The sequence below is a fragment of the Siphateles boraxobius genome, unplaced genomic scaffold (assembly GCF_051911475.1).
Source record: "Siphateles boraxobius isolate OS27281-9 unplaced genomic scaffold, OSU_SipBor_1 77, whole genome shotgun sequence".
Classification (NCBI taxonomy): Eukaryota; Metazoa; Chordata; class Actinopteri; order Cypriniformes; family Leuciscidae; genus Siphateles; species Siphateles boraxobius.
The window spans coordinates 103979-115000 of NW_027509205.1; the positions used below are offsets into that span (position 1 = coordinate 103979).

General features: G+C 40.5%; 27 non-coding genes across 27 annotated transcripts; all 27 read right to left on the minus strand.

The window, feature by feature from the left end:
• Positions 1–189: 189 nt before the first annotated feature.
• Positions 190–308, minus strand: LOC143727552 (5S ribosomal RNA). The gene has a single exon (XR_013199543.1). It is a non-coding gene; the product is annotated as a 5S ribosomal RNA (ribosomal RNA).
• Positions 309–470: 162 nt separating this feature from the next.
• LOC143727553 (5S ribosomal RNA) lies at positions 471–589 on the minus strand. Its single transcript, XR_013199544.1, has one exon. It is a non-coding gene; the product is annotated as a 5S ribosomal RNA (ribosomal RNA).
• Positions 590–961: 372 nt separating this feature from the next.
• Positions 962–1080, minus strand: LOC143727554 (5S ribosomal RNA). Its single transcript, XR_013199545.1, has one exon. It is a non-coding gene; the product is annotated as a 5S ribosomal RNA (ribosomal RNA).
• A 363-nt stretch (positions 1081–1443) lies between these two features.
• Positions 1444–1562, minus strand: LOC143727555 (5S ribosomal RNA). Its single transcript, XR_013199546.1, has one exon. It is a non-coding gene; the product is annotated as a 5S ribosomal RNA (ribosomal RNA).
• A 161-nt stretch (positions 1563–1723) lies between these two features.
• On the minus strand, positions 1724–1842 carry LOC143727556 (5S ribosomal RNA). Its single transcript, XR_013199547.1, has one exon. It is a non-coding gene; the product is annotated as a 5S ribosomal RNA (ribosomal RNA).
• A 363-nt stretch (positions 1843–2205) lies between these two features.
• LOC143727557 (5S ribosomal RNA) lies at positions 2206–2324 on the minus strand. The gene has a single exon (XR_013199548.1). It is a non-coding gene; the product is annotated as a 5S ribosomal RNA (ribosomal RNA).
• A 168-nt stretch (positions 2325–2492) lies between these two features.
• On the minus strand, positions 2493–2611 carry LOC143726414 (5S ribosomal RNA). Its single transcript, XR_013198663.1, has one exon. It is a non-coding gene; the product is annotated as a 5S ribosomal RNA (ribosomal RNA).
• A 162-nt stretch (positions 2612–2773) lies between these two features.
• On the minus strand, positions 2774–2892 carry LOC143727558 (5S ribosomal RNA). The gene has a single exon (XR_013199549.1). It is a non-coding gene; the product is annotated as a 5S ribosomal RNA (ribosomal RNA).
• A 370-nt stretch (positions 2893–3262) lies between these two features.
• LOC143726253 (5S ribosomal RNA) lies at positions 3263–3381 on the minus strand. The gene has a single exon (XR_013198505.1). It is a non-coding gene; the product is annotated as a 5S ribosomal RNA (ribosomal RNA).
• Positions 3382–3542: 161 nt separating this feature from the next.
• Positions 3543–3661, minus strand: LOC143727559 (5S ribosomal RNA). Its single transcript, XR_013199550.1, has one exon. It is a non-coding gene; the product is annotated as a 5S ribosomal RNA (ribosomal RNA).
• A 373-nt stretch (positions 3662–4034) lies between these two features.
• LOC143727560 (5S ribosomal RNA) lies at positions 4035–4153 on the minus strand. Its single transcript, XR_013199551.1, has one exon. It is a non-coding gene; the product is annotated as a 5S ribosomal RNA (ribosomal RNA).
• Positions 4154–4315: 162 nt separating this feature from the next.
• LOC143727562 (5S ribosomal RNA) lies at positions 4316–4434 on the minus strand. The gene has a single exon (XR_013199553.1). It is a non-coding gene; the product is annotated as a 5S ribosomal RNA (ribosomal RNA).
• Positions 4435–4806: 372 nt separating this feature from the next.
• On the minus strand, positions 4807–4925 carry LOC143727563 (5S ribosomal RNA). Its single transcript, XR_013199554.1, has one exon. It is a non-coding gene; the product is annotated as a 5S ribosomal RNA (ribosomal RNA).
• Positions 4926–5287: 362 nt separating this feature from the next.
• Positions 5288–5406, minus strand: LOC143727564 (5S ribosomal RNA). The gene has a single exon (XR_013199555.1). It is a non-coding gene; the product is annotated as a 5S ribosomal RNA (ribosomal RNA).
• Positions 5407–5769: 363 nt separating this feature from the next.
• LOC143727565 (5S ribosomal RNA) lies at positions 5770–5888 on the minus strand. Its single transcript, XR_013199556.1, has one exon. It is a non-coding gene; the product is annotated as a 5S ribosomal RNA (ribosomal RNA).
• A 162-nt stretch (positions 5889–6050) lies between these two features.
• On the minus strand, positions 6051–6169 carry LOC143727566 (5S ribosomal RNA). Its single transcript, XR_013199557.1, has one exon. It is a non-coding gene; the product is annotated as a 5S ribosomal RNA (ribosomal RNA).
• A 372-nt stretch (positions 6170–6541) lies between these two features.
• LOC143727568 (5S ribosomal RNA) lies at positions 6542–6660 on the minus strand. Its single transcript, XR_013199559.1, has one exon. It is a non-coding gene; the product is annotated as a 5S ribosomal RNA (ribosomal RNA).
• Positions 6661–7032: 372 nt separating this feature from the next.
• On the minus strand, positions 7033–7151 carry LOC143727569 (5S ribosomal RNA). Its single transcript, XR_013199560.1, has one exon. It is a non-coding gene; the product is annotated as a 5S ribosomal RNA (ribosomal RNA).
• Positions 7152–7313: 162 nt separating this feature from the next.
• On the minus strand, positions 7314–7432 carry LOC143727570 (5S ribosomal RNA). The gene has a single exon (XR_013199561.1). It is a non-coding gene; the product is annotated as a 5S ribosomal RNA (ribosomal RNA).
• Positions 7433–7805: 373 nt separating this feature from the next.
• On the minus strand, positions 7806–7924 carry LOC143727571 (5S ribosomal RNA). Its single transcript, XR_013199562.1, has one exon. It is a non-coding gene; the product is annotated as a 5S ribosomal RNA (ribosomal RNA).
• Positions 7925–8287: 363 nt separating this feature from the next.
• LOC143727572 (5S ribosomal RNA) lies at positions 8288–8406 on the minus strand. The gene has a single exon (XR_013199563.1). It is a non-coding gene; the product is annotated as a 5S ribosomal RNA (ribosomal RNA).
• Positions 8407–8568: 162 nt separating this feature from the next.
• Positions 8569–8687, minus strand: LOC143727574 (5S ribosomal RNA). Its single transcript, XR_013199565.1, has one exon. It is a non-coding gene; the product is annotated as a 5S ribosomal RNA (ribosomal RNA).
• A 363-nt stretch (positions 8688–9050) lies between these two features.
• Positions 9051–9169, minus strand: LOC143726360 (5S ribosomal RNA). Its single transcript, XR_013198609.1, has one exon. It is a non-coding gene; the product is annotated as a 5S ribosomal RNA (ribosomal RNA).
• Positions 9170–9530: 361 nt separating this feature from the next.
• On the minus strand, positions 9531–9649 carry LOC143727575 (5S ribosomal RNA). Its single transcript, XR_013199566.1, has one exon. It is a non-coding gene; the product is annotated as a 5S ribosomal RNA (ribosomal RNA).
• Positions 9650–10021: 372 nt separating this feature from the next.
• LOC143727576 (5S ribosomal RNA) lies at positions 10022–10140 on the minus strand. Its single transcript, XR_013199567.1, has one exon. It is a non-coding gene; the product is annotated as a 5S ribosomal RNA (ribosomal RNA).
• Positions 10141–10302: 162 nt separating this feature from the next.
• Positions 10303–10421, minus strand: LOC143727577 (5S ribosomal RNA). Its single transcript, XR_013199568.1, has one exon. It is a non-coding gene; the product is annotated as a 5S ribosomal RNA (ribosomal RNA).
• A 373-nt stretch (positions 10422–10794) lies between these two features.
• On the minus strand, positions 10795–10913 carry LOC143727578 (5S ribosomal RNA). The gene has a single exon (XR_013199569.1). It is a non-coding gene; the product is annotated as a 5S ribosomal RNA (ribosomal RNA).
• Between the last annotated feature and the right edge of the window lie 109 nt (positions 10914–11022).

Genomic DNA, 11022 nt, shown 5'->3' on the forward strand with positions numbered 1-11022 from the left:
GTATTCCCATGCGGCCTCCCATCCAAGTACTAACCAGGCCTTATTTAAAAGCTTAGACCATTAGTGAAGAAGACTAAGAAGAACTTTTGAAAAAACTCAAACTCTTTCATGCTTTCTGAAGAATCTCAGAGACTTTTTAAGGCTTTTTGAAGCTCAGGCACTCTTTTTTTTTTATTTTTTTTTTTTAAAAGCTTACAGCACCTGGTATTCCCAGGCGGTCTCCCATCCAAGTACTAACCAGGCCCGACCCTGCTTAGCTTCCGAGATCAGACGAGATCGGGCGTGCCCAAGGTGGTATGGCCGTAAGCGAAAACTGCTGCCAAAATTGGGCTATTTAAAAGGTTAGACCATTAGTGAAGAAAACTAAGAACAACTTTTGAAAAAACTCAAACTCTTTCATGCTTTCTGAAGAATCTCAGAGACTTTTTAAGGCTTTTTGAAGCTCAGGGACTCTTTTTTTTTTTTTTAAAAGCTTACAGCACCTGGTATTCCCAGGCGGTCTCCCATCCAAGTACTAACCAGGCCCGACCCTGCTTAGCTTCCGAGATCAGACGAGATCGGGCGTGCCCAAGGTGGTATGGCCGTAAGCTAAAACTGCTGCCAAAATTGGGCTATTTAAAAGGTTAGACCATTAGTGAAGAAAACTAAGAACAACTTTTGAAAAAACTCAAGCTCTTTCTTGCTTTCTGAAGAATCTCAGAGACTTTTTAAGGCTTTTTGAAGAAGCTCAGGGACTCTTTTTTTTTTTTCTTAAAAAAGCTTACAACACCTAGTATTCCCATGCGCCCTCCCATCCAAGTACTAACCAGGCCTTATTTAAAAGCTTAGACCATTAGTGAAGAAGACTAAGAAGAACTTTTGAAAAAACTCAAACTCTTTCATGCTTTCTGAAGAATCTCAGAGACTTTTTAAGGCTTTTTGAAGCTCAGGCACTCTTTTTTTTTTTTTTTTTTTTTTTAAAAGCTTACAGCACCTGGTATTCCCAGGCGGTCTCCCATCCAAGTACTAACCAGGCCCGACCCTGCTTAGCTTCCGAGATCAGACGAGATCGGGCGTGCCCAAGGTGGTATGGCCGTAAGCTAAAACTGCTGCCAAAATTGGGCTATTTAAAAGGTTAGACCATTAGTGAAGAAAACTAAGAACAACTTTTGAAAAAACTCAAGCTCTTTCATGCTTTCTGAAGAATCTCAGAGACTTTTTAAGGCTTTTTGAAGAAGCTCAGGGACTCTTTTTTTTTTTTCTTAAAAAAGCTTACAACACTTAGTATTCCCATGCGGCCTCCCATCCAAGTACTAACCAGGCCTTATTTAAAAGCTTAGACCATTAGTGAAGAAGACTAAGAAGAACTTTTGAAAAAACTCAAACTCTTTCATGCTTTCTGAAGAATCTCAGAGACTTTTTAAGGCTTTTTGAAGCTCAGGGACTCTTTTTTTTTTTTTTAAAAGCTTACAGCACCTGGTATTCCCAGGCGGTCTCCCATCCAAGTACTAACCAGGCCCGACCCTGCTTAGCTTCCGAGATCAGACGAGATCGGGCGTGCCCAAGGTGGTATGGCCGTAAGCGAATACTGCTGCCAAAATTGGGCTATTTAAAAGGTTAGACCATTAGTGAAGAAAACTAAGAACAACTTTTGAAAAAACTCAAACTCTTTCATGCTTTCTGAAGAATCTCAGAGACTTTTTAAGGCTTTTTGAAGCTCAGGCACTCTTTTTTTTTTTTTAAAAGCTTACAGCACCTGGTATTCCCAGGCGGTCTCCCATCCAAGTACTAACCAGGCCCGACCCTGCTTAGCTTCCGAGATCAGACGAGATCGGGCGTGCCCAAGGTGGTATGGCCGTAAGCTAAAACTGCTGCCAAAATTGGGCTATTTAAAAGGTTAGACCATTAGTGAAGAAAACTAAGAACAACTTTTGAAAAAACTCAAGCTCTTTCATGCTTTCTGAAGAATCTCAGAGACTTTTTAAGGCTTTTTGAAGAAGCTCAGGGACTCTTTTTTTTTTTTCTTAAAAAAGCTTACAACACCTAGTATTCCCATGCGGCCTCCCATCCAAGTACTAACCAGGCCTTATTTAAAAGCTTAGACCATTAGTGAAGAAGACTAAGAAGAACTTTTGAAAAAACTCAAACTCTTTCATGCTTTCTGAAGAATCTCAGAGACTTTTTAAGGCTTTTTGAAGCTCAGGGACTCTTTTTTTTTTTTTTAAAAGCTTACAGCACCTGGTATTCCCAGGCGGTCTCCCATCCAAGTACTAACCAGGCCCGACCCTGCTTAGCTTCCGAGATCAGACGAGATCGGGCGTGCCCAAGGTGGTATGGCCGTAAGCGAAAACTGCTGCCAAAATTGGGCTATTTAAAAGGTTAGACCATTAGTGAAGAAAACTAAGAACAACTTTTGAAAAAACTCAAACTCTTTCATGCTTTCTGAAGAATCTCAGAGACTTTTTAAGGGTTTTTGAAGAAGCTCAGGGACTCTTTTTTTTTTTTCTTAAAAAAGCTTACAACACCTAGTATTCCCATGCGGCCTCCCATCCAAGTACTAACCAGGCCCGACCCTGCTTAGCTTCCGAGATCAGACGAGATCGGGCGTGCCCAAGGTGGTATGGCCGTAAGCGAAAACTGCTGCCAAAATTGGGCTATTTAAAAGGTTAGACCATTAGTGAAGAAAACTAAGAACAACTTTTGAAAAAACTCAAACTCTTTCATGCTTTCTGAAGAATCTCAGAGACTTTTTAAGGCTTTTTGAAGCTCAGGCACTCTTTTTTTTTTTTTAAAAAGCTTACAGCACCTGGTATTCCCAGGCGGTCTCCCATCCAAGTACTAACCAGGCCCGACCCTGCTTAGCTTCCGAGATCAGACGAGATCGGGCGTGCCCAAGGTGGTATGGCCGTAAGCGAAAACTGCTGCCAAAATTGGGCTATTTAAAAGGTTAGACCATTAGTGAAGAAAACTAAGAACAACTTTTGAAAAAACTCAAACTCTTTCATGCTTTCTGAAGAATCTCAGAGACTTTTTAAGGGTTTTTGAAGAAGCTCAGGGACTCTTTTTTTTTTTTCTTAAAAAAGCTTACAACACCTAGTATTCCCATGCGGCCTCCCATCCAAGTACTAACCAGGCCTTATTTAAAAGCTTAGACCATTAGTGAAGAAGACTAAGAAGAACTTTTGAAAAAACTCAAACTCTTTCATGCTTTCTGAAGAATCTCAGAGACTTTTTAAGGCTTTTTGAAGCTCAGGCACTCTTTTTTTTTTTTTTTTTTTTTAAAAGATTACAGCACCTGGTATTCCCAGGCGGTCTCCCATCCAAGTACTAACCAGGCCCGACCCTGCTTAGCTTCCGAGATCAGACGAGATCGGGCGTGCCCAAGGTGGTATGGCCGTAAGCGAATACTGCTGCCAAAATTGGGCTATTTAAAAGGTTAGACCATTAGTGAAGAAAACTAAGAACAACTTTTGAAAAAACTCAAACTCTTTCATGCTTTCTGAAGAATCTCAGAGACTTTTTAAGGCTTTTTGAAGCTCAGGCACTCTTTTTTTTTTTTTAAAAGCTTACAGCACCTGGTATTCCCAGGCGGTCTCCCATCCAAGTACTAACCAGGCCCGACCCTGCTTAGCTTCCGAGATCAGACGAGATCGGGCGTGCCCAAGGTGGTATGGCCGTAAGCTAAAACTGCTGCCAAAATTGGGCTATTTAAAAGGTTAGACCATTAGTGAAGAAAACTAAGAACAACTTTTGAAAAAACTCAAGCTCTTTCATGCTTTCTGAAGAATCTCAGAGACTTTTTAAGGCTTTTTGAAGAAGCTCAGGGACTCTTTTTTTTTTTTTCTTAAAAAAGCTTACAACACCTAGTATTCCCATGCGGCCTCCCATCCAAGTACTAACCAGGCCTTATTTAAAAGCTTAGACCATTAGTGAAGAAGACTAAGAAGAACTTTTGAAAAAACTCAAACTCTTTCATGCTTTCTGAAGAATCTCAGAGACTTTTTAAGGCTTTTTGAAGCTCAGGCACTCTTTTTTTTTTATTTTTTTTTTTTAAAAGCTTACAGCACCTGGTATTCCCAGGCGGTCTCCCATCCAAGTACTAACCAGGCCCGACCCTGCTTAGCTTCCGAGATCAGACGAGATCGGGCGTGCCCAAGGTGGTATGGCCGTAAGCGAAAACTGCTGCCAAAATTGGGCTATTTAAAAGGTTAGACCATTAGTGAAGAAAACTAAGAACAACTTTTGAAAAAACTCAAACTCTTTCATGCTTTCTGAAGAATCTCAGAGACTTTTTAAGGCTTTTTGAAGCTCAGGGACTCTTTTTTTTTTTTTTAAAAGCTTACAGCACCTGGTATTCCCAGGCGGTCTCCCATCCAAGTACTAACCAGGCCCGACCCTGCTTAGCTTCCGAGATCAGACGAGATCGGGCGTGCCCAAGGTGGTATGGCCGTAAGCTAAAACTGCTGCCAAAATTGGGCTATTTAAAAGGTTAGACCATTAGTGAAGAAAACTAAGAACAACTTTTGAAAAAACTCAAGCTCTTTCTTGCTTTCTGAAGAATCTCAGAGACTTTTTAAGGCTTTTTGAAGAAGCTCAGGGACTCTTTTTTTTTTTTCTTAAAAAAGCTTACAACACCTAGTATTCCCATGCGCCCTCCCATCCAAGTACTAACCAGGCCTTATTTAAAAGCTTAGACCATTAGTGAAGAAGACTAAGAAGAACTTTTGAAAAAACTCAAACTCTTTCATGCTTTCTGAAGAATCTCAGAGACTTTTTAAGGCTTTTTGAAGCTCAGGCACTCTTTTTTTTTTTTTTTTTTTTTTTAAAAGCTTACAGCACCTGGTATTCCCAGGCGGTCTCCCATCCAAGTACTAACCAGGCCCGACCCTGCTTAGCTTCCGAGATCAGACGAGATCGGGCGTGCCCAAGGTGGTATGGCCGTAAGCTAAAACTGCTGCCAAAATTGGGCTATTTAAAAGGTTAGACCATTAGTGAAGAAAACTAAGAACAACTTTTGAAAAAACTCAAGCTCTTTCATGCTTTCTGAAGAATCTCAGAGACTTTTTAAGGCTTTTTGAAGAAGCTCAGGGACTCTTTTTTTTTTTTCTTAAAAAAGCTTACAACACCTAGTATTCCCATGCGGCCTCCCATCCAAGTACTAACCAGGCCTTATTTAAAAGCTTAGACCATTAGTGAAGAAGACTAAGAAGAACTTTTGAAAAAACTCAAACTCTTTCATGCTTTCTGAAGAATCTCAGAGACTTTTTAAGGCTTTTTGAAGCTCAGGGACTCTTTTTTTTTTTTTAAAAGCTTACAGCACCTGGTATTCCCAGGCGGTCTCCCATCCAAGTACTAACCAGGCCCGACCCTGCTTAGCTTCCGAGATCAGACGAGATCGGGCGTGCCCAAGGTGGTATGGCCGTAAGCTAAAACTGCTGCCAAAATTGGGCTATTTAAAAGGTTAGACCATTAGTGAAGAAAACTAAGAACAACTTTTGAAAAAACTCAAGCTCTTTCATGCTTTCTGAAGAATCTCAGAGACTTTTTAAGGCTTTTTGAAGAAGCTCAGGGACTCTTTTTTTTTTTTCTTAAAAAAGCTTACAACACCTAGTATTCCCATGCGGCCTCCCATCCAAGTACTAACCAGGCCTTATTTAAAAGCTTAGACCATTAGTGAAGAAGACTAAGAAGAACTTTTGAAAAAACTCAAACTCTTTCATGCTTTCTGAAGAATCTCAGAGACTTTTTAAGGCTTTTTGAAGCTCAGGGACTCTTTTTTTTTTTTTTAAAAGCTTACAGCACCTGGTATTCCCAGGCGGTCTCCCATCCAAGTACTAACCAGGCCCGACCCTGCTTAGCTTCCGAGATCAGACGAGATCGGGCGTGCCCAAGGTGGTATGGCCGTAAGCGAATACTGCTGCCAAAATTGGGCTATTTAAAAGGTTAGACCATTAGTGAAGAAAACTAAGAACAACTTTTGAAAAAACTCAAACTCTTTCATGCTTTCTGAAGAATCTCAGAGACTTTTTAAGGCTTTTTGAAGCTCAGGCACTCTTTTTTTTTTTTTTAAAAGCTTACAGCACCTGGTATTCCCAGGCGGTCTCCCATCCAAGTACTAACCAGGCCCGACCCTGCTTAGCTTCCGAGATCAGACGAGATCGGGCGTGCCCAAGGTGGTATGGCCGTAAGCTAAAACTGCTGCCAAAATTGGGCTATTTAAAAGGTTAGACCATTAGTGAAGAAAACTAAGAACAACTTTTGAAAAAACTCAAGCTCTTTCATGCTTTCTGAAGAATCTCAGAGACTTTTTAAGGGTTTTTGAAGAAGCTCAGGGACTCTTTTTTTTTTTTCTTAAAAAAGCTTACAACACCTAGTATTCCCATGCGGCCTCCCATCCAAGTACTAACCAGGCCTTATTTAAAAGCTTAGACCATTAGTGAAGAAGACTAAGAAGAACTTTTGAAAAAACTCAAACTCTTTCATGCTTTCTGAAGAATCTCAGAGACTTTTTAAGGCTTTTTGAAGCTCAGGCACTCTTTTTTTTTTTTTTTTTTTTTTTAAAAGCTTACAGCACCTGGTATTCCCAGGCGGTCTCCCATCCAAGTACTAACCAGGCCCGACCCTGCTTAGCTTCCGAGATCAGACGAGATCGGGCGTGCCCAAGGTGGTATGGCCGTAAGCTAAAACTGCTGCCAAAATTGGGCTATTTAAAAGGTTAGACCATTAGTGAAGAAAACTAAGAACAACTTTTGAAAAAACTCAAGCTCTTTCATGCTTTCTGAAGAATCTCAGAGACTTTTTAAGGCTTTTTGAAGAAGCTCAGGGACTCTTTTTTTTTTTTCTTAAAAAAGCTTACAACACCTAGTATTCCCATGCGGCCTCCCATCCAAGTACTAACCAGGCCTTATTTAAAAGCTTAGACCATTAGTGAAGAAGACTAAGAAGAACTTTTGAAAAAACTCAAACTCTTTCATGCTTTCTGAAGAATCTCAGAGACTTTTTAAGGCTTTTTGAAGCTCAGGCACTCTTTTTTTTTTATTTTTTTTTTTTAAAAGCTTACAGCACCTGGTATTCCCAGGCGGTCTCCCATCCAAGTACTAACCAGGCCCGACCCTGCTTAGCTTCCGAGATCAGACGAGATCGGGCGTGCCCAAGGTGGTATGGCCGTAAGCGAAAACTGCTGCCAAAATTGGGCTATTTAAAAGGTTAGACCATTAGTGAAGAAAACTAAGAACAACTTTTGAAAAAACTCAAACTCTTTCATGCTTTCTGAAGAATCTCAGAGACTTTTTAAGGCTTTTTGAAGCTCAGGGACTCTTTTTTTTTTTTTTAAAAGCTTACAGCACCTGGTATTCCCAGGCGGTCTCCCATCCAAGTACTAACCAGGCCCGACCCTGCTTAGCTTCCGAGATCAGACGAGATCGGGCGTGCCCAAGGTGGTATGGCCGTAAGCTAAAACTGCTGCCAAAATTGGGCTATTTAAAAGGTTAGACCATTAGTGAAGAAAACTAAGAACAACTTTTGAAAAAACTCAAGCTCTTTCTTGCTTTCTGAAGAATCTCAGAGACTTTTTAAGGCTTTTTGAAGAAGCTCAGGGACTCTTTTTTTTTTTTCTTAAAAAAGCTTACAACACCTAGTATTCCCATGCGCCCTCCCATCCAAGTACTAACCAGGCCTTATTTAAAAGCTTAGACCATTAGTGAAGAAGACTAAGAAGAACTTTTGAAAAAACTCAAACTCTTTCATGCTTTCTGAAGAATCTCAGAGACTTTTTAAGGCTTTTTGAAGCTCAGGCACTCTTTTTTTTTTTTTTTTTTTTTTTTAAAAGCTTACAGCACCTGGTATTCCCAGGCGGTCTCCCATCCAAGTACTAACCAGGCCCGACCCTGCTTAGCTTCCGAGATCAGACGAGATCGGGCGTGCCCAAGGTGGTATGGCCGTAAGCTAAAACTGCTGCCAAAATTGGGCTATTTAAAAGGTTAGACCATTAGTGAAGAAAACTAAGAACAACTTTTGAAAAAACTCAAGCTCTTTCATGCTTTCTGAAGAATCTCAGAGACTTTTTAAGGCTTTTTGAAGAAGCTCAGGGACTCTTTTTTTTTTTTCTTAAAAAAGCTTACAACACCTAGTATTCCCATGCGGCCTCCCATCCAAGTACTAACCAGGCCTTATTTAAAAGCTTAGACCATTAGTGAAGAAGACTAAGAAGAACTTTTGAAAAAACTCAAACTCTTTCATGCTTTCTGAAGAATCTCAGAGACTTTTTAAGGCTTTTTGAAGCTCAGGGACTCTTTTTTTTTTTTTTAAAAGCTTACAGCACCTGGTATTCCCAGGCGGTCTCCCATCCAAGTACTAACCAGGCCCGACCCTGCTTAGCTTCCGAGATCAGACGAGATCGGGCGTGCCCAAGGTGGTATGGCCGTAAGCGAATACTGCTGCCAAAATTGGGCTATTTAAAAGGTTAGACCATTAGTGAAGAAAACTAAGAACAACTTTTGAAAAAACTCAAACTCTTTCATGCTTTCTGAAGAATCTCAGAGACTTTTTAAGGCTTTTTGAAGCTCAGGCACTCTTTTTTTTTTTTTTAAAAGCTTACAGCACCTGGTATTCCCAGGCGGTCTCCCATCCAAGTACTAACCAGGCCCGACCCTGCTTAGCTTCCGAGATCAGACGAGATCGGGCGTGCCCAAGGTGGTATGGCCGTAAGCGAAAACTGCTGCCAAAATTGGGCTATTTAAAAGGTTAGACCATTAGTGAAGAAAACTAAGAACAACTTTTGAAAAAACTCAAACTCTTTCATGCTTTCTGAAGAATCTCAGAGACTTTTTAAGGGTTTTTGAAGAAGCTCAGGGACTCTTTTTTTTTTTTCTTAAAAAAGCTTACAACACCTAGTATTCCCATGCGGCCTCCCATCCAAGTACTAACCAGGCCTTATTTAAAAGCTTAGACCATTAGTGAAGAAGACTAAGAAGAACTTTTGAAAAAACTCAAACTCTTTCATGCTTTCTGAAGAATCTCAGAGACTTTTTAAGGCTTTTTGAAGCTCAGGCACTCTTTTTTTTTTTTTTAAAAGCTTACAGCACCTGGTATTCCCAGGCGGTCTCCCATCCAAGTACTAACCAGGCCCGACCCTGCTTAGCTTCCGAGATCAGACGAGATCGGGCGTGCCCAAGGTGGTATGGCCTTAAGCGAAAACTGCTGCCAAAATTGGGCTATTTAAAAGGTTAGACCATTAGTGAAGAAAACTAAGAACAACTTTTGAAAAAACTCAAACTCTTTCATGCTTTCTGAAGAATCTCAGAGACTTTTTAAGGGTTTTTGAAGAAGCTCAGGGACTCTTTTTTTTTTTCTTAAAAAAGCTTACAACACCTAGTATTCCCATGCGGCCTCCCATCCAAGTACTAACCAGGCCTTATTTAAAAGCTTAGACCATTAGTGAAGAAGACTAAGAAGAACTTTTGAAAAAACTCAAACTCTTTCATGCTTTCTGAAGAATCTCAGAGACTTTTTAAGGCTTTTTGAAGCTCAGGCACTCTTTTTTTTTTTTTAAAAGCTTACAGCACCTGGTATTCCCAGGCGGTCTCCCATCCAAGTACTAACCAGGCCCGACCCTGCTTAGCTTCCGAGATCAGACGAGATCGGGCGTGCCCAAGGTGGTATGGCCGTAAGCTAAAACTGCTGCCAAAATTGGGCTATTTAAAAGGTTAGACCATTAGTGAAGAAAACTAAGAACAACTTTTGAAAAAACTCAAGCTCTTTCATGCTTTCTGAAGAATCTCAGAGACTTTTTAAGGCTTTTTGAAGAAGCTCAGGGACTCTTTTTTTTTTTTCTTAAAAAAGCTTACAACACCTAGTATTCCCATGCGGCCTCCCATCCAAGTACTAACCAGGCCTTATTTAAAAGCTTAGACCATTAGTGAAGAAGACTAAGAAGAACTTTTGAAAAAACTCAAACTCTTTCATGCTTTCTGAAGAATCTCAGAGACTTTTTAAGGCTTTTTGAAGCTCAGGCACTCTTTTTTTTTTATTTTTTTTTTTTAAAAGCTTACAGCACCTGGTATTCCCAGGCGGTCTCCCATCCAAGTACTAACCAGGCCCGACCCTGCTTAGCTTCCGAGATCAGACGAGATCGGGCGTGCCCAAGGTGGTATGGCCGTAAGCGAAAACTGCTGCCAAAATTGGGCTATTTAAAAGGTTAGACCATTAGTGAAGAAAACTAAGAACAACTTTTGAAAAAACTCAAACTCTTTCATGCTTTCTGAAGAATCTCAGAGACTTTTTAAGGCTTTTTGAAGCTCAGGGACTCTTTTTTTTTTTTTTAAAAGCTTACAGCACCTGGTATTCCCAGGCGGTCTCCCATCCAAGTACTAACCAGGCCCGACCCTGCTTAGCTTCCGAGATCAGACGAGATCGGGCGTGCCCAAGGTGGTATGGCCGTAAGCTAAAACTGCTGCCAAAATTGGGCTATTTAAAAGGTTAGACCATTAGTGAAGAAAACTAAGAACAACTTTTGAAAAAACTCAAGCTCTTTCTTGCTTTCTGAAGAATCTCAGAGACTTTTTAAGGCTTTTTGAAGAAGCTCAGGGACTCTTTTTTTTTTTTCTTAAAAAAGCTTACAACACCTAGTATTCCCATGCGCCCTCCCATCCAAGTACTAACCAGGCCTTATTTAAAAGCTTAGACCATTAGTGAAGAAGACTAAGAAGAACTTTTGAAAAAACTCAAACTCTTTCATGCTTTCTGAAGAATCTCAGAGACTTTTTAAGGCTTTTTGAAGCTCAGGCACTCTTTTTTTTTTTTTTTTTTTTTTTTAAAAGCTTACAGCACCTGGTATTCCCAGGCGGTCTCCCATCCAAGTACTAACCAGGCCCGACCCTGCTTAGCTTCCGAGATCAGACGAGATCGGGCGTGCCCAAGGTGGTATGGCCGTAAGCTAAAACTGCTGCCAAAATTGGGCTATTTAAAAGGTTAGACCATTAGTGAAGAAAACTAAGAACAACTTTTGAAAAAACTCAAGCTCTTTCATGCTTTCTGAAGAATCTC